This window comes from Myotis nattereri (genome assembly GCF_964212035.1).
Source record: "Myotis nattereri genome assembly, chromosome: 11".
In the NCBI taxonomy this organism is placed as follows: Eukaryota; Metazoa; Chordata; class Mammalia; order Chiroptera; family Vespertilionidae; genus Myotis; species Myotis nattereri.
Window position 1 is genome coordinate 67890085 of NC_138086.1, and position 20867 is coordinate 67910951.

The following is a 20867-nucleotide window of genomic DNA, read 5'->3' on the forward strand; positions in this document are numbered from 1 at the left end:
TATCAATAGTATGCTGATAATAATTGAAATGATATTCCAGGATAATTATTAAACACAGCTTTATGGTCACCCAAAATTTTTAAATGTAATTTCAATGGATATGCTTTTTGTTATGATAATTAAGGTAATTGACAAAAGACTTTCAAGAATAAAAATATGTCCTATTAGGATGGAATTCTTTGGTATAAGCAGAATAAAAATATGAGTTCAAAGAGAGAAAAAGGAAAGATTCAAAATCTCTGATTATTAAAAACAGCTTGGTCAGCCCTAGCTAGTTTGGCTCAGTGGATAGAACGTCAGCCTGCGGACTGAAGTGTTGCAGGTTCAATTCCAGTCAAGGGCACATGCCTGGTTTTGGGCTCAATCCCCAGTAAGGGGCATACAAGAGGCAGCTGATCAATGATTCTCTCTTTTCATTAATGTTTCTATCCCTTCCTCTCTGAAATCAATAAAAATATTTTTATTTATTTACTTACTTATTTTTGAGCACAAATTCTCTAAAATGAAAAATTTTAAAAGGAGTTATCTATAGTTCAAAGCTCATTTCTATGAGGTGTTACATCCATCACCCTTTTATGAGACATACAATTAAGAAAGGATACCTCCAGAAGCTACCTAAACCTTTCAGCTAGCGGTTACGATGAAGTTAAGGGTGTTTTCACACAGAAATCCAAAGAGGACAATGAGAACGAAACGAGTTCCACATGGTCATTCAAATCTTGGTAAAGGAACTAGAGTGGAAGCCCAAGCTAGTGAACAAGTGGGAGAAGGAAAGAACACATGGTTCAACAGATCACATGAGGAAACCCAGTACAAATGCTGGCTTTGGCATTATCTAGGTAGCCCCTATTTTTTGTCACAGGCGACTCTATTAAGTCCTATTGTTGCAAAACCAGTCCAAATCCTATCAAGTTAAAAAGAAGTCCCTCAATGACTTGTTGGGTGTAGGCGGTAACCCATGTCCTCCCACACCAAAAGTCATCAGTTCTGGCAAGGAAGTTCCAACGTGCCTTTATGATGCTGTTGATAGGATGCCTTAGGCCAGGCACATCCCGGTGATGTTCTGCTGGCTAAGATACAAGATGGGAGGAGAGTAGGCCTTATTACTCAATCAACTTCCTGGCCTTGAAGAAGCAGCGACGGTAGACCTGTCAAGTGGCTAGTCCAATGAGACAGAACATTGAAAAGATGCTGAAGTACAGGGCCCGAGTGTTCGTTGATTCATTGGAATCGCGCATCTTCCCCTCTCGCTTCTTCCTGTAGGCAAAATCATTAACGATTGATTCTGACAGGTCTTCTAGGCATCGTAGCTCTACCTCTAAAGATTTGAGCTTCTCAACTTTTGCAATCTCTTTATAATTTTTCGCCTCCACTCCATGCTTCATGTCTAGGATCTAGAGTTGGTCAGGTAACCGCCCTGTTCCCTTGCTCTCAAAACACACTTTGAACATGTCATAATCTTCAGTGGTAAAGGCAAATTCCCCCTTGGTTGCATCCTCCTTGGAGTACAGAATATGGCCAGCAGAATCTGTGACCTTGAGGTGGGTGCGCAGGCCGCCAGCACCCCCAGATTGGTCGGTGATCTCTATGCGCCCGTCACCAGCAGGTCCCTATGGCACTTGTGGGAGTTGATGGGTAGATGGAAGGAGATGGCGAGAACCAAACTGGGACCGAGCAGGAGGGGTAAAAGCAGCAATGCTAACTGGCAAGGGCCATGCTGGGCTTTAGGCCAGAGTCCCAGTGGTCAGCAAACTCATTAGCCAACAGAGCCAAATATCAACAGTGCTTCTTCAAAATAGACTCGCCCAGGCCGAAAACTGGCTTCTGCGCATGGGCCACGAAGTTTCAATTGCACTGTGTGCACGCCCACACGTGGTATTTTGTGGAAGAGCCACACCCAAGGGGCCAAAGAGCCGCATGTGGCTCGTGAGCCGCAGTTTGCCGGCCACTGGCCTCCAGACAAACGACACATGGTGCAGGAGACTGTTCAATAAAAATATATTTAAAAAAATAAAATAAAAATGTAGTAACAACAGCTTGTTCATATATTTAAAAAAATAGATGACATGGTATTTAGATTCAGTATGATATATTTTTAAAGTGCTGTAATATTTTGTAATGACAATATTTACAATACACTGGAAGTCACATCCTTTGCAACCATTTTAACTTGGGATGAAAAGCTTTACATATCAGCTTAATAATGTGCACAAGGATACAGAGTGTTACAAAATTCTTTTGAAAGTATTTGCAAGTAATAAGTTTGAAGACCCCTATTTTAGAAAACCTGGTTAGAGATCAGTGTGTAGAAGGGACTAGAATGGAAAAAAACGAGGAGAATTTGGGCAGGGCAACAGTGAGCAGACAATTGATTTTTTTCCAGATATAAGGAATTTGAACTATATTCAGTTCACAGCCATGGAAATGAATGGAAACAGACTGCAAAGCAAATGCTACTAAGAAATGAGAATTGTTAGTGTCAGTCCCTGCTTCATTTCATATTAAGTTTTGAATACTGACAAAACAGAATTTCCCACTCCCGATTTGGTCTTTCCCTCTCTCCTTTCCTTCCTTCCTTCCTTCCTCCCTCCCTCCCTCCCTCCCTCCCTCCCTCCCTTCCTTCCTTCCTTCCTTCCTTCCTTCCTTCCTTCCTTCCTTCCTTCCTTCCTTCCTTCTTCTATTATTCATCAGTTTGCTAAGTGCTTGGACTTCTGAAACAGTTAACATCAATCAGGTCTCTGGCCTCTGATAGCTTCCGGTCTAGTAGAGGAGTTCATAGGTGAGTATGATGCTGAGAGAGATATCATTTGTGGCCCATATTATTCCACCTCCCACCCCTTGTAACATGCTAGAGGATAGAGAGCTGGAGCTTCCCTTCCCAGACTTCCTCAGATTCCACAGGTGGCCCAGTCTCTCTGGCAAGGCAGACATATGAATGTCATATTTTGGAAGATAGAGGTGGCACTTCTGCTGTTTCTACGAGCAAGCAGCGATGTGGAAGCTCTGGTTTTTCTATGGCAATGTCGCAGAGGCCCCACTTGTTCTGGTTGGTTCTCTCTTTGGTGAGCTGGGGTCTCTCCTGCCCTGTCCTGGTGAAGGCTGTTCATGAATATATCTAAACGGTGGCTTCAGAGTATTGAACCCTTACACGCTGTTTATGTCCTCTGTTTTTCTGCCTCTACTTGTATGTTCGTTCCATCCACTTGCCTTGGACTCCATTACTGCCTCTTGTGCCCTATGAACAGGCTGCATTCTCAGTGTGTCTTTTCTCAACTGGGTCATTTCCTTTAGGGTAGTCTGTTTAGTTGGCCTAAGAAGTTCCCTGGAGAGCTAATTTAAAATGCGGACTCCTCCCCACATCCCTGATTCAGTAGTCTGAGATGTGGCTGGAAGTCTGCATTTTTAACAAATGCAACAGGTCATTCTGATCCATTGGCCTTGAACTGCACCTTGACAACTCTCTGATGTCAGCGGTTACGACAGAGTAGGCCCTTGCTCCTTCATTCTTCCCTGTACTGTGGAGGGCGAGAAAAGAGGAAAGTTAAAGGTAGCACCAGGTTCTAAGTTTGGCTGACTAGGGCTATAATTGTAGCACTTGTTCACACAGGGAAATTAATAAGGTAAATCAGTTTGTAGAGGAAATAATGAATATTATTAGAGATTTGTTGGTTCTTCCCAAAGGAGATGATATATTGTTGGCAGCTTGGAATGGATGAATGACTCGGCCTTGGAGGTTGGTTATTGGGATGAATTCTCTGTTGAGTCCACTTCAGAGAATTACTACTGTAGCTAAATTATTTCTTTAATGTGGTGCAACCAGGATTGTCCTAAAGATGACATACATCTATTGGCATCATTCCCAACATGACATGGAGTCAAATATATTTTGCATAAGAGGAAGAGTTAGAAGAATCATGGTAGACTAATCAGTACTATAGGTTGCCTAAGAGATGCCCAAGTCCCAGCTCTTTCCCTAGATCTCTCCTTCCCCTCTCCCTTAATCCTTCCTTCCCCTTTCTCCAGCCTAGTGGTAAATATATATTAGTTGTGTAAATTGTGGAAGGAAAATTATGTGGGATACATGGAAGAGAAGAGGATAAAAACTAAATTTACAAATATTATTACACATGTTTCAGTTGGCCCACAAACTAGGTAGGGTAAAATAATGCTGTTTCTGAGCTGTCTCACAGGTCTTTGTGTAAAGGAGGACTCTGGACTCATATTCCAACATATTGTAAAAGATCTGTTTCTTCTCCAGGACTTAAAGCCATTGTTTTAGAGAGGCCTTCAAGCTCTTTTTTTCAAGTGAAATCTTATGCAGAAATAATATTTCAGAAATGTAACTATACTTGATTGAGTTCAAATACATACCATTTATTTATTCTAAAGCTGTCTAGGTTCATGAGAACAATGTATCTATTTTTTATGAAGATAAAAATTTAAAACCAGGGTATATGGACAAGGGGAGTATGTGGGCAAACACATTTCTTTCCAAATTTATATTGATGAAGTCCTGACTTACTCAGAAAAGTGGTTACAAATGGAATAATTTCTTTTAACAACATGTTTTGCAATCTTGGAATACTGTAAATAAACAGATATGGTACAAGAGCCCTAATTCTGATATCTACCGTATAATGACTTAACCTTGTCAGTGGATCAGTCATAAATATTTATTGAACACTTAATATGGTCTAGGTCAGTGCTGGCGAACCTATGACACGCGTGTCAGAGGTGGCACGTGAACTCATTTTTTTGGTTGATTTTTCTTTGTTAAATGGCATTTAAATATATAAAATAAATATCAAAAATATAAGTCTTTGTTTTACTATGGTTGTAAATATCAAAAAATTTCTATATGTGACACAGCACCAGAGTTAAGTTAGGGTTTTTCAAAATGCTGACACTCCAAGCTCAAAAGGTTCGCCATCACTGGTCTAGATACTGAAATTATGTTAGAGGAAACAGACACCTGAAATGTATAGCCTAGTACAGTGGTCGGCAAACTGTGGCTCATGAGCCACATGTGACTCTTTGACCCCCTAAGTGTGGGTCTTCCACAAAATACCTACTTCTGTGCATGGGCCACGAAGTTTCAATCGCACTGTATTTTGTGGTATTTTGTGGAAGAGCCACACTCAAGGGGCCAAAGAGCCACATGTGGCTCGGGGGCCACAGTTTGCCGACCACAGGCCTAGTAGGATAGATAGTCACTAAACAAATAATTGTAAATAATTATAAGTGCATAAATTATGAATCGAAAGAAATTCTAAGTGTGCTGGGAATATATGACAGGAGATCTAGCTTGTACAAACGTGGTCAAACATGTTTTTCCTAAGGAAATGATATCTAAATTGAGACATGAAAGGTGAATAGGCAAAAGGAAGGGCAAAATAAAAGTATTCCAGGCAGATGGGCCACGATGTGCAAAGACCCAAGGAGCAGCCAGACATTTCCCAGTGTGGCAGAAAGTGACGCTGACGAGCAGGCTGACCAGGAGGGTGCTGGTGAGGCAGTGTACACACTGAGGCAGCAAGTGTCTGGAGAAGGAGGGACAAGGGATCAGTATATATTGGGATGGGGGTGGGGTTGGAGCCCATCAGTTAATATTTCTTATATCATCCTGGCATATGTATGCTAAGTATTTAAGCCTTATTTAAAAGATAATGGAAAGCCACTGAAGGATTTTAAATAGAAACCTGAGTTGATGATATCCTTCTAGCTGGGTATAGAGAATGGTTTGAAGGAGGTGGGACCGATCTAGAGGGAAAACTGCTAGAAAGATATTGCCATAGTCTAGGCAAGAGGTGATGGTAGTCTGTACATGGATGGTAGCAGTAGAGATAAAATAAAATGGGCAGTTTATAGATAACTGTCTTAGTCTGCTCAGATGCCATAATAAAATATATAATAAAGACTGGGTGACTTAAAAAGCAGTTTATTTTTTCACAGTGTGGAGGCTGGAAGTCTCAGATACAGGTCCATTTGGGTTTGTTTTTGGTGAGAGCTCTCTTCCTGGCTTGCAGCTGACCATATTACATGGCAGGTCTTCTCTCTCTCTCTCTCTCTCTCTCTCTCTCTCTCTCTCTCCCTCTTCATAGGCTCCAACCTATGACTTCGTGTAACTTTAATTGCCTCCTAAAGCCCCTATCTCCAGATACAATCACAGTGGGGATTAGTGCAACATATGAATTTTAGGGAACACAATTTAGTCTGTAGCAATATCTTATATGTTTCAGAAACAGTGCTTTATTGGACGTAGGAATGAGGTGGGAAAGGATAGGGAAGTCAAGGATGACACTTTAGTTTGTGGCATGAGTAGAAATGATAATTGCCATTTTTGGAGACTGAGATTACTGGAGGTTGAGAATTTTTGGAGGAGAAATATCTGAACCTAGCGTTAAACGTGTTTATTTTGAAATATCTATGAAATACCAAAAAAGGAAATGTGGAATTCAGAAAAGACATCTTGGGTACAGAAAGTAGATTGAGGACTCATCTGCCTAGACATGGCGGTTAAGCCATTGGAGTAGGGGAGAGTCCTGAGGGCAGTGGTTCTCAAACATAAATGTACATCAGAATCACTTTGGGCAGCTTGTTAAAACGGATTGCTTGGTCCCACCCCAGAATTTCTGATAACACTGTACTTTCAGAGGCTTATGAATATTTTAAGGCTTTTAAAATATAGTGGTAAATTACTTTCCAGAGAGCTCAGAGAAATTTATATAGTATAGAAAGGTCACCTCACTGATCCTTTTATTGCATTGAATATTGTAACTTTTTAATATTAGAGGCAAAAAAGTGAACTCCTTGCAATTTTGCACAGCTTTGGTGATTAGTGTGATGGTGAACATTTTAAAATGCTATTTGCACGTCTTTTGTTTTTTTGTTTTTCCATATTTATATTTTAACACATGTATTCTTTGGCCCCTTCAATACACCATTGCATTTTATGATCAGCATATTTGGGAGATAATTTGCACGGATAAAATGTGAATCGTCACAATTAGGCAGGTCTTTAATATTCACCTTTGTGAATACGAAGAAAATACTACTACTTTTCCAAGATGAATACTATGAAAATGTGGCCTATATAGAGCTAGAGACAATTTCCATGTATATGGCGGGTAAGTAAAACCAAGACATTGTCATTCTAATCGCCCTTAGGTTGTCTTGTGGCCTTTTAAGGGGGCAGGGGCCCAGAAATTCTTCCTCTTTTTCTAAATGTAGAACACACTTGACTGACTCTGGTAAACTGGCCATGACCTAATGTTCCATCTTACACAATGCTATTGCATGTGAAAGCCAGCCCAAATGCTTAGCTACAGAGCAGTGAAACTGCTGATGACAAAACCAGATCCTGCTGGGAGCTCAGCTGTCTTGACTCTGTGGCTCTTTCATTCAAAACTAGGTTACTTTTCTGACAGCCTCTTTCAGTCAACAATGTCAGATGACTTGAAATTATACTACAATATATGCTTCAAAATCTTCATCACTCTTTCCTGGCCTGCAGCCTCCTTCATTTATCATAACATCTGCCTTGGCCTCCTGTCATCACTTCTTTTGGCATCTGACAATCTCAATGCAGTGAAGCTGGGATTAGGTCTGGTTTGATGACTGTAGAGCAAATGTTCCCACAGTCATCATCACACTGCATTTCTTAAACACCCATCCTAGAGTTAGTTAATCATAGAGATAATTTCTGGCTCTCTGAAGGATAGCCATCGGATTTTGCAGATGAAATGCACACAGGCATAATCTGGCTTCAAAGCAAGGCTAACTCTCTTCATATCCAAAGGACATTGGATTTTACAATATATTTTTACTCTGAATGGAGATTCTGGGACCCTCCACCTCTTCTTAAATTGAGGAAAGAGCAGAACATGGCAAAACAGGCTTGAACTTTGAGATTAGACAGACCAGTCTTCTGGCTGTGTGACTTTAAGCTACTTGCTTCATTTCTCAGAGTTTGTTCCTTCATTTGTGAAAAGGGGTAATGTGTTTCTTACAGGGCTGTTGTGAGAATGTTGAAACATGTAAAACACATTGCAGGTATTCAAATGTCAGTTCCCTTCCCTATTGACTAGGAGTAGCCATCATTTTATGAAAAGAGTTGTCAGTACATGACTAAGATTCAGAAGGTAAATTCTTTAATGAATAGCCTGATTCTTGAATAATAATGGCTCCGTAGCAAGGGCTTGAGTAATTGTTTTATTGCTTTGAACTTCCTTTGACACAGGGCCCCACCCAGCCCTTATGAAAATGAAAACTAGTGAGCAGCCAACTGTTCCTCAGTTGTGAGCACTTTCAACACAATTTTTTATAAAAGAATTTAATGGCCAGGAATTAAATAACTATAATTGAATGTTGCATATGAAGATCAAGATTTCCAATAAATTGAAGGACTCTTGTGTGTCATATCCTCAGCATAACTATCTCCCGTGTCTTTTCACATTTCATGATGGATGATCTGAGGAGAAAAAGAACTAGAGACAGAGAAAGTTCCTGTTTGGGTCTTCTCTGAGGGTCTCTGATGCAGTTTCCTGCCAAGCCTCCACTTTGTTTTTGCTGGAGATATTTTACAACTACAGTAACACCATAATTAGAATTGAAAATCACAAATTAGACAAAAAGCTGGCTTTGCTTTAGACCTCATTGATGTAGGGTGTGATGGAGCATGTGATATATACTGATTACTTATCACCCATATCCACTTATTAAAACAGAACCTCTAATCTCTAAGCAAGTCATGGTCAGCTTAGTCTCATTGCTATGTTTATTCCAAAGAAAAAATTCTAAATTAAAAAAAATTTCATTTTTTAAAAAATGTGAAGTGACTCTTTTTAAAAAAATATGTATTTTTATTGATTTCAGAGAGGAAGGGAGAGGGAAAGAGAGATAGAAACATCAATGATGAGAGAGAATTATTGATCAGCTGCCTCCTGCATGCCCCCTACTGGGGATCAAGCCCACAACCCAGGCATGTGCCCTTGACCAGAATCGAACCTGGGACCCTTCCTTCAGTCCACAGAATGACACCCTATCCACTGAGCCAAATCTGCTGGGGCAAAAAAATTTCACTCTTTTGATTAATTCAGGTTATGTGTACACACAACCTCCGGCCCCTTCAGGTTCAAATTTGATAAATGTAATTATTTGGATGTATTTTCCTTTAAGCATACTGAATATAGATATGAAAGTCAGAATTTATATAAAATATAGTATAATTTAGAGGCTGGTTATTAACTTTATGAAAAAGATTTCCTCCTCTAGTTGAAACTTCTCTGGTTTAGCAAAGTTGCTGATAAGATCGTGGAAAAACCAGGTAGGGATGCTTGGGAAGAGCTCTGGTCTAGATTCTAGGGCCATTACCTACCACTTTTGTTTCGTTGGTTATATCACATAATTCTCTGGTTCTCAGTTCTTAATATAGAGGTCTAAGCAAGATAATCTCCTTGGTTTCATCTGTAAATTTAAGTTACAAGAACTTGTCCACTGTATAAACCCAGGCCCAAATTTCTGTCTTGGACATTAAGTCACTTAAGGATAGTGGAGTCAGAATTTCCCAAACTAATTCCCATTTCTTAATTGTACCATTAAGTGCCACTGGTAATAGAGTTCTAAATATTTTATTATAAAAACAGAAATTTAACACTAAATTCAAGGGCATATAAAGGAAAAAATGGTTCAAGTTAAAAGCATGCTAATATGTTTCATAGGCTAATAAGCTTATTAAAAAAGCTTGCAAAGTCTCTAGTGCAATATTACATTTTACAACTTATATTTATAAAGTCTGTTGAGACTTTCCTTTCCTATTTGATTCAAGTGTTGCAAGTTGACATTAATGCATACACTTTCCTTCAAATCACACCTATCATAGCACATGACTAAATTTAAATTCATATTGCATTACACATTGCAAGTCCCTTGCCTTCCTCTAATATACTTAAGAAGTTTGACAGAATTACTCAACCACATTTTTGGACATTCAGGATAACTCTCATTATTTAAAACAAATTTGAGAACTGAAACTCCACTAACCATAAGAATGGCTTTAAAAGTGACTCACCCAATTTGGTGGTCAGCCTATTTTTTAAAAAGTTAGGTTTGAATGGAAAATTGAGAAAGCGAAGGACTATTAATAATGACAGGAGGTGGGTGTATAAACAGGTGTAGTAGATTGTGGTGACAGAGTTGTGAAATTGCCACAATTCTAAAGAACCACATCCCCATTTTTTTGGTCACCTTCTTGGCAACTGGTGGTTTTATGATTCGGAAAAAGATGTACTGATGAGAGATAAGACCATCAGAATCTTAAATAAAAAATAGTGGCTTTTGAGAATGAGAAGAAACTTTAAAAGAGCAAAAATAAAAAATAAATTCCTTTAAAAAAAAGAATCTTTTTCATTCAAGAGAGTGAAAAGATTTCAATATAAAAATTTAGGACTCAAAAATAAGAATGAGTATTATTTGTTTTCATTAGAATTTTATACTAATCCAACATTTTCACAAACATTTATAATGATCATGACCAGGAAATCCTTCCTTTCTCACATCCAGGAAGTTATCAGGCCTTACTGACTCTCTGTCTTAAATATCTTTAGTTGCATCCTCTTTCCTTTGTCTTCAGTGTCACCATCTAGGTTGACACCATTACAACTTCTTACCTAGATGACTGCACCAGCTCCCAGCTGCTTGCCCTCTTTCCAACATTGATTCTCTGTTCTGCCAACAAATGACCTTCTAAAAGACAAACCTGATTATGGCCCTCTTCTGTTTAAAAGCCTTCAATGTATTCCAATTGCCTTGAGAATAAAATTCAAACCTTTAGCATGACATACGAGATTCTTTATGGTCTGACATTTGCCCTTGTGTTCAGTCTTGCCTGTCAGCACTCTCTTCCTCTCTCCAACTTAACTTCTTGATCATGCTGAACTAAATTTTAGTTCCCCGAATTCATGTTGCTTCCTCACCACACTTCTCTGCACATTCTATTCCTCTTACTTGGAATGTCTTTTTTTCATTGATCGGCTGCCTCTTTCACATCCCCCACTGGGGATTGAGCCCCCAACCCTGGCTGGGAATCGAACCGTGACCTCGTGGTTCATAGGTCGATGCTCAACTACTGAGCCATGCCAGCTGGGCCATACTACACTCTTGACTGGACATTTGGGTTGTTCCCAGTTCCTCCCTATTTAAATTATGATGGTTAGGAGAACTCAGGAAAAATCTTTTTTTGTGAGGCCTGGGCCTTCCAAGCAATTTCCTATTGTAAGGAGACTTTCTCCTTTTTGCCATCAGACTATCTCTTAAATTAGCTGAAGCTAGAGGGTGTAGTTGACCAGTAAGACTGTGAGTGGGTTATAGCATTGTAATTTGAGTGCATGGGTGACCCAGTCCATGCATGCTTAGCCATTGTTGACAAGACCCATGACTATATCTGGATAGTCCCATACACATCAGAACCCTTTGGCTCTCTCTTTCTCTGGGACAACCTGGAATAATGGGACTCAGGTCAGTGGCATGTGCTACACTTGCTGGAACCTGCAGAGAGCACCACTTTCCTCTCTTGTGGGTGCAAAGCAAACCCTGTGATCCTGGGAGACTCATAGGCATCCAGATGCTTCTAGTCACCTCCACTGATAGTGTGCTCTTGCATCTCTCCTGGAGTGGTGAGGTTATAACCCTCACACTCTCCTGGGGTAAGAGCCCTCCCTTTTTTAGCCCCTTGAGACTACAGTGGCATAAAGCTTGCTTTTTCTATCATATATCGTATCAAGAGTCTGTATTCTTCATGTACTAGTAAGGGCTCACTTGATTTGAGGGGAAAAAACCAGGTTTTAGTTAATTTCCTACTTGGGTAGTAGGAAATTACTCTGATTTTCTTCTGTCAGGATTAATCTCTCTATGGGGTTAGATTTCTCTCCAGAAATATGGTTCCAATGTACATTTCCACTAAAAATATATTAAAATGCCTCTTTTACTACACCCTTACCAGTACTTCTCATTTGTAACGTTCATTAATTTGACAGATGAAATAAGTTTTGTTTTAAATGTTTATTTCTTTAATTGCCTGTGAAATGGAACATTTCCCCATGTTCACTGCTAGTTGAATTTCCTCTCGTGAATTTTCTGTTCCTGTTCATTGCCCGTGTATTTCCCCACAGCTCTTTTTCTTTCTTTAAAAAAAATATATTTTTACTGATTTCAGAGAGGAAGAGAGAGGGAGAAAGATAGAAACATCAATGATGAAAGAGAATCATTGATTGGCTGCCTCCTGCATGCAACCCGGGCATGTGCCCTTGACTGGAATCGAACCCGGGACCCTTCAGTCTACAGGCCGATACTCTATCCATTGAGCCAAACCATCTAGGGCTCCACACAGTTCTTAAGTGTACATATTTAAGATTTAACATTTTATATTCATCGTGTAGAAAAATCAGAGTGGAAATAATAAAGAAGTATAATGAAATGTTATTCTCTAGTTCTGAAATAATTTGCTGCATGGTTTATTCTAGGTCTACATAGGAGAATGGTAGCAAAGTTTTCATTAGCAACTGAAATCTAGAAAGACTCCAAAAGCCTAAATTAAGATCGGGAGTTACGTTTTGTTCTTCCAACTTTTTGATCAAACAGGTTCCAACGCTCTTTTCTGCCCTGCCCGCCCTCTGGTGGAGGTGCTAAAGAGCAGGCCAGGAGATCAAGCAGCCTTAAAGGGAAGCAGTGAAAAAGACCCAAGGTTTGCCTACATGGCAAGCCAGCCCTGGATAATTAAAGAGCCAGTGTTTGACTAACAAACCTCTGCTCCTTGGTTTCCCTAACATTAAATGGGGTCGACAGAATTTACCGTAACATTATTATTCCCAAGTAGCACTTTTCCGTAGGTACTGATTTCTATGTTTGGTCTTGTGGACCTGCACTGGGGGGAAAAAAATTCCCCCTAATTCTATATCTAGAAAAGAACACGGGTTGGTATAGTATAGAGAACAGTGAAGTGAGGATTCTGTTCCCAGCTCTGGTACTTGCTAATTAGTTGACTGGCATTGGATAAGTCCCTTACCCTCCCTGAGTCTGGGTTTCTTCATTTGTAAATTAATAACAGTGATATTAATAGGTTTATTCTGAGGCTTAAATGAGATAATGGTAGTGAAAGTGCTTTGTAAACAATAAATCTCTCTACAATTTTCAACAATTTTCAACCTTTTCATCTCATGGCATCCATAAATTAAACTACTAGGGTTCTGTGGCACACCAAAAAATATATTATATGTATTTTTGCCCATCTAATAAATAATAGGTATAATTTCGATTCATTCACATTTGATGGCTATTGTTGTGATGTTGTTGTCATTTTTTAATTTGACAATCTAGGGGAAGAGAGGTCAGTACCCCTGACTGAACAGTCAGGTATTGCTTGTTTTAAAAATTCTTGCGGCACACCGTTTGAAAATTGCTGGTCTAGGGTAATTTAATAGTGTTGACAACTCTTCTCTCTGAATCATTGTTCAATGTGACAGTTGCCTCTGTATTTTATTTTTCTATGTGTTTTTAAATTTATCTTTATTATTGAAAGTATTACAGATATCTCCCTCCCCCCCCCCCCCCCATGGACCCCTCCTCCCTCCCTCGCTCTTGCCCTTTCCCTCAGGCCTTCACCACACTATTGTCTGTGTCCATGGGTTATGTATATACGCACATAAGTTCTTTGCTTAATCTCTTCCCGACTAACCCTTTCCTCCTTCCCTCTGAGATTCCACAGTCTGTTCCATGCTTCTGTGTCTCTGGATGTATTTTGTTCATCAGTGTTCATCAGTTTATTTTGTTCATTAGATTCCCCATATAAGTGAGATCATGTGATACTTGTCTTTCTCTGACTGGCTTATTTTGCTTAGCAAAATGCTCTCCAGGTCCCTCCATACTGTCTCAAAGGGTAAGAGATCCTTCTTCTTCTTCCTCTTTTTTTTTTTTTTTTACAGCTGCCCAGTATTCCATGGTGTAAATGTACCACAGCTTCTTTATCTGCTCATCTTCTGATGGGCAGTTGGGCTGTTTCCAAATCTTAGCTATTGTAGATTGTGCTGCTATGAACAGAGGGGTGGATACATTCTTTCTGATTGTTATTTTGGAATTATTAGGATATATTCATAGAAATGGGATCACTGGGTCAAAAGGCAGTTCCATTTTTAATTTTTTGAGGAAACTCCATACTGTTTTCCACAGTGGGTGCACCAGTCTGCATTCTCACCAGCAGTGTACTGGGGCTCCCTTTTCCCCACATCCTTGCCAGCACTTGTCATTTATTGATGGTAGCCATTCTAGCAGGTGTGAGGTAATACCTCACTGTCATTTTAAATTGCATCACTCTGATGATCAGTGACTTTGAGCATTTTTTCATGAGTCTCTTGGCCATTCATATGTACTATTTGGAGAAGTGTCTATTTAGGTCCTTTGCCCATTTTTTAATTGGCTTGCTTGTCTTCCTTTTTAAGGTGTATGAATTCTTTGTATATTTTGGAAATGTACCCCTTATCAGATGTATCATTGGCAAATATGTTCTCCCATACCATGGGATCCCTTTTCATTTTGTTGATGGTTTCTTTTGCTTTATAGAAGCTTTTTATTTTGATGTAGTCCCATTGTTTATTTTTTTCTTTGTTTCCCTTGCCCTAGGACAGTGATGGCAAACTTATGACACCGTGTCAGAGGTGACATGCAAACTCATTTTTTTGGTTGATTTTTCATTGTTAAGTGGCATTTAAATATATAAAATTAGAGGCCCGGTGCACAAAAATTTGTGCACTGGCCGGGGGGGTGGGATCCCTCAGCCCCACTTGTGCCCTCTCACAGTCTGGGATCCCTCGGGAGATAATGACCTGCTGGCTTAGGCCCGCTCCTGGGTGGCAGAGGGCAGGCCCAATCCCTAGGTGCAGGTCCTGGTCGGGCTCAGAGCAGGGCCGATTGGGGAGTTGGGGCACCACCCCCTGTCATGCACAGAGCAGGGCAGATCAGGAGGTTGCGATGCCACCCCCAGTCACGCTCAGGGTAGGGCCGATTGGGGGATTGGGGCACTGCCCCTGTCACACTCAAGGCAGGGTCGATGGGGAGGTTGCGGCGCCACCCCCGTCACGCACAGTGCAGGGCCAATCAGGGGGTTGAGGTGTTGCCCCCTGTCACTCACAGAGCAGGGCCCATCAGGGGGGCTGGGGCTCCGTACCTTGTCACACATAGAGCAGGGCCGATCAGGGGGTTGGGGAGCTCCCCCCTATCAGGCACAGAGTAGGGCTGATAGGGAAGTTGGGGCACCACCCCCTGTCACACAGAGAGCAGGGCAGATCAGGGGGTTGTGGCCCCGCCCCCTGTCACACACAGAGCCGCAGGGCAATCAGGGGGTTTGGGCACTGCCCCCTGTCACACTGCTCCAGGGGCCAGGAGGCCTCACGGATCAGCTGATCCCAGGGCTGGGAGGCCTCACTGCTCTGCTTGACACCGGGGCAGTGAGGCCTCGCTGCTCAGCTGATCCCCATGCTAGGAGGCCTCACTGCTCCGCTGATCCCGGTGCTGGGAGGCCTCGCGGCTCCGCTGTTCCCGGTGCTGGGAGGCATATTACCCTTTTACTATATAGGATAGAGGCCTGGTGCACGGGTGGGGGCCGGCTGGTTTGCCCTTAAGGGTGTCCTGGATCAGGGTGGGGGTCCCGCTTGGGTGCCTGGCCAGCCTGGATGAGCGGATGATGGCTGTTTGCAGCTGGTCACACCCCTTTCAGGGTGGGGGTCCCCACTGGGGTGCCTGGACAGTCTGGGTGAGGGGCTGAGGGCCGTTTTCAGACTGGAGGGTGACTGAAGCTCCCAACCTCTCCTTTTTTTCTTTTTTCTTTTTTTAATTCTGGGATTTATTTACCTTCTATGGCTGTCACTGGAACTGAGAGCCAGCTTTAGCTCTGAGGCTCGGCTCCAGCTCTGAGACCTCGGCTGCTGATCTGAGTTTGTTTGGCTTCTATAATTGTAACACTGCTGCAACTCCAGCTGTGAGATCCCGGCTGGCTGAAAGTAGGTTTCTGGGGATAGTTTAGCTTCTATATTTGCAACATTGTTTCTTAGAGTGCAACTCAGAGGCCGGCAGCGGCAGGTGGGGAACCTTGGCTTCCTCCGTCACTGGAGCAAGCAAGCCTCCTGTTCGCTTCAGCTGCCTGGCTGCCAGCCGCCATCTTGGTTGGCAGTTAATTTGCATATCCTGCTGATTAGCCAATGGGAAGGGTAGCAAAGTTAGGGTTAATTACCATGTTTCTCTATTATTAGATAGGATAAATATCAAAATATAAGTCTTTGTTTTACTATGGTTGCAAATATCAAAAAATTTCTATATGTGACATGGCACCAGAGTTAAGTTAGGGTTTTTCAAAATGCTGACACACTGAGCTCAAAAGGTTCACCATCACTGCCCTAGGAGATGTATCAGCAAACATATTGCTATGAGAGATGTCTAAGATTTTGTTGCTTATGGTTTCTTCTAGGACTTCTATGGTTCTGACTTACATTTAAGCCTTTTATACATTTTGAGTTTATTCTTTTTTTCTGTATTTATTAAGGTATTACATATGTGTCCTTATCCCCCCAATGCCCCCCCCCCCAAAACCCATTCATGCCTTCACCCTCCTGGTGTCTGCTTGAGTTTAATCTTGTGTATGGAGTAAGTTGGTGGTCTAATTTCACTTTTTTGCATGTACTCGTCCAATTTTACCAACATGATTTATTGAAGAGACTGTCTTTACTCCACCTTTGTCAAATATTAGTTGAGAGTAATGGCTTGGGTCAATTTCTGGGTTCTCTATTCTGTTCCACTGATCCATATGCCTGTTCTTGTGCCAGTACGAGGCTGTTTTGATTACAATGGCTTTGTAGTATTACTTGATATCTGGTATTGTAATCCCTCCTACTTTGTTCTTTCTCAAGATTGCTTCGGCTATTCACGATCCTTTTTTGGTTGCATATAAATTTTTTGAGTATTTGTGGGAGCCCAGCCAGCTCTCTCGCACCTCCACACTTCCTACCAGTCTGGATGTTGCCTCCTCTTTATGTTTTTGGTGATAAGGGTTTTCTCCAGCTAGTCTTCAGTTGGTTGTTCAGATGATTTTTCTATGTTTTAGTTGTAATTCCAGCTTGCTGCTGGGAGAATGCCAGTGTAGCTTCTACTTAATCTACCACCATCTTGGAATCCTGCCTCTGTATTTTGGAATAATAAATAATCAGTTTATCCTTTTAATCTTTAGCAAATAAAGGGAGCCTTTGGTGTCAGATCCATAGAAAAAGCAAGTTACATGTCCTGATGTGACTCAGATCTCTGTGTGTACTCTCTAGTACATTTTTGTTTTAATTATAGCATTGAAGAAGTGGAAGGTTTAAAATAGTACCTTTCAGAATCAGTCATTATTCAGTGACTCTCCTTTTCGAAAATATTGCTTATGCCTTCAAAATAAATGACAAGTTTCTTTTATTGTTACTTTGGCCCAAATACAAATTTATTGACATGGTGATGATACTGATTTTTAGTTTGTTAAAAAAAAAACACATTTTCTTGAAGCTGTAATAACTAAGAAGATTTAATTATTTAAGCATGTTTAAATTAAGTGTAAAATTTTAGATTACATTGCTTACTTTTTTTCCTGTGTGGCTGAAGATAAATGTGAAAACACATAGAATTATTTAGCTAGAAGAGTTGAGAGTTCTGCATTTCTTTCCCTGGTATACACACAATCTCTCTCCCCCTCCTCTCATCCCACTTTAGCATGCTATACTACAAGAAAAACAAAAACGGTAGCTATCTGCAAAGAGATAAAACTGTCACAGGTACCTGGTCCAAGTCCCTGTTATTCTTGCCTAGACATTTACAATGGCCACCTATCTGGCTTCCCTATTACCATCTGTTCGTGAAAGAGCAGCCAGAATGATTCTGTTAAAATCCAAAACAGATGATGTCACTTTCATGCTTAAAAACTTCTGATGGCCTTTATTCCTTAGTCCTATTTTCCTGCTCACCCCTACACTCCCTCAGTCCAGCCACACTGGCCTCCTTGACCACACCATGTCCACTTCCGCCTTATCCTGGAATGTGCTTCCTTCAAATATCTGCATGAGTGGCTTCCTCACCTCCTTTAGGTCTACTCATTTTCCCTGTGGTAGCTTCCCTATCACCTCTTTTACCGTAAAATTACAACTCTGAAACCACCCCTTTACCCCTTCCTTCCATAATAATTATCAACATCTAACATAAAATGTTGACTTATTTCTCCTGCTTATTATCTGTCTCCCTCTCCAGAATATGAGCCCTAGAAGGGCAAAGGGCTTTGTCTGATCTGTAACTGTTTTGTCAACATCCAGAAGAGTGGCTGGCTTATAGAAGTGCTCAGCAAATGTTTGTTGAATGAATGAATGAATGAAACAAAGATAAGTCATGGTCTTATTTGATTCGCAAGACTGTAAAAATTGCAGTTTTCATCACAACTTTTTAAAAAGCCACAAAACTTTGAATACCTTCTGATGATGAGACCTTGGATGTTGTTGCTATAACATCCAAGTTGCAGCGTTCTCTTCTACCCTGCTCCAAATATTTTAGTCCTTCTATGTCTTAAGAATTAAGATCTCCATGAATTCGTCACTATACTGTTTAGAGCAAGTATAATCGTGTAAACCACTCCTAGTTTGGCATGAAAGGAGGAAAGAATTGAATAATAATGAAACATCTGTTCTTTGCTTTCTTTGACACTATAGTCTCCTGATGATCTTAGTAGTGGCCGCCTATTGTCTTATTTCTCTTTCTCTCCTGTTTCCAGCAGATAGGTCTTATTAAAAAACCTTGTTTGGAACTCTTTTCTTGCTCTGCATGTTCTTGTGGCTTCTGTTATCTCCATTCTTTAGATTACTCTTAAATTTGTAAACCAAATCTTGACATTTCTTATTGGCTACCAGTTTTACATTTCCCAGGCTGAGTATACCCATCTGGCCATTTTTCAAATTCTCAAATCTCATGTGTTTAAAACCAAATTTATCTTTTTCCATTAAAACTGGATCCTGTTTTGGTAATTCATTATTGTTCATGGCCTTCTTTCAAGTTTGGAAATGCTTCCAAAGTTCATGACTTTTTTTCATATTGTTAATTGTCAAGCCTTGCTGCTTATACTTCTAGAATATCTCCTGATGAATCGTGTTTGCCTTCAGTAGATTGGAGCTGGGGTCTGAAATTTTGCATTTCTAAATGCCTCTGAGTCAAGCTGATGTTGCTGTCTGTTGACCACCTTTGAGTAGCAAGGGCCTGCTCTAGGGGTCTGTTGCCCACCTTTGAGTAGCAAGGGCCTGCTCTAGGGTAACAGTGACCACCTGAGCCCAGTCTTTCACTTCCCATTCCATGGCTACTTCTAAGAAAAACTCAATTCTTTTTCAAAATAGAGATCTGATATTGTCCAGTCTTGCTTCAAAAGAGGATAGGTCTTTCCCATGCCATAGAAGATTTGGAAAGTCACAGAGGAGATAACAAAAAATTCAAATCAACCGTGATGGTCCATTCACAATTCATCATTAACACTTTGATGCATATTCTTTTAGTCCTTTTTTCTTTGCATGTAACTAGCTATTTAGGCTATACCTGTATTTTTAAACCACAAAAGAATCATTTATATCTTTCTTTTGTTGCCCGTGTGTAAATCTGCTCTCTGTGTTGAATCCTCTGTCTTGTAAAGTAGAATTTCCCTTTTCTATATGATAAAAACACTCAATGCTCTTTTCTCAACCTCCCTGACATCTGGGAACTGGGGACTGGGTGCAGCTACACAGATGCATCCTCTCTAGACTTTGATTCAGGAGCTGGTGACTCAAAGCAGCAGGAATGACGCAGAATCCATTCTGGCCAGGGGATGGTGGCGATGGCAGCTGCATCCGGTTTCCAGTGGCAGCAGAGACAGCTGTACCATGGCAGTGTGCAGTGTCCAGCATCTGAGTACAAGCCATGGGGTCAGTGCTTGGCAGCTGCGGTGGTAACTTCACAGGACCAGCTCTGCGGAATATTTTGGGTACAGTTCTTGCCCAGTGTTTTGTCTCTCCACCTTTGCTTCTTTAATTAGCTTAAAAATTGACTTAATTTACTGACAACAAATTCTAACAGTAAATAACTCTTATATAAGTGGCTTACTGTTTAAAATATGTGTCAGGCAAATTTCAAAGTGCTTTATGTGTATTAACTCATTTAATTATTACAACAATCCTATGATGTACATTATGGTATCATCCCCATTTTATAGATATTAAAACTGAATTACAGAGATGTTAAGTTACTCGATCAGTCAAATGACTGTAAATGGAGGCTTTGAAATTCAAGCCTAGTCAGTTTGATGTAGTTCTTAAGAGCCCTGACTTACACACATATTTTTATAACCTATTTTTTTCATATACCAAAATTTCATGAACATTTCCATGTTGTTACATATTTATCTAAATATTTTTTAAAATATATTTTATTGATCCTTCACAGAGAGGAAGGGAGAGAGATAGAGAGCTAGAAACATCGATGAGAGAGAAACATCGATCAGCTGCCTCCTGCACATCTCCCACTGGGGATATGCCCGCAACCCAGGTACATGCCCTTGACCGGAACTGAACCCGGGACCCCTCAGTCCGCAGGCCGACACTCTATACACCGAGCCAAACCAGTTTCGGCTTATCTAAATATTTAATGTAGCTGTATAAGATGGTTCATTATTTATTTAATCAACTTGATATTTTTGGACTTTACGGATATCCTGGTGGCTAAACTTTTTTTTTTTTTTTTTTTAGTATGTATGACTATTTCCTTGGAATTAATTCCTAGAAGAAGAATGCTTG

At 40.6% G+C, this 20867-nt stretch overlaps 1 pseudogene across 1 annotated transcript; it reads right to left on the reverse strand.

Moving 5' to 3' along the window:
* Nucleotides 1–1103: 1103 nt before the first annotated feature.
* On the reverse strand, nt 1104–19997 carry LOC308526784 (transmembrane emp24 domain-containing protein 10-like; annotated as a pseudogene). The gene is made up of 2 exons: nt 19820–19997; nt 1104–1722 (listed from the first exon to the last, which is right to left on the reverse strand). The product of its transcript is annotated as a transmembrane emp24 domain-containing protein 10-like (transcript).
* Between the last annotated feature and the right edge of the window lie 870 nt (nt 19998–20867).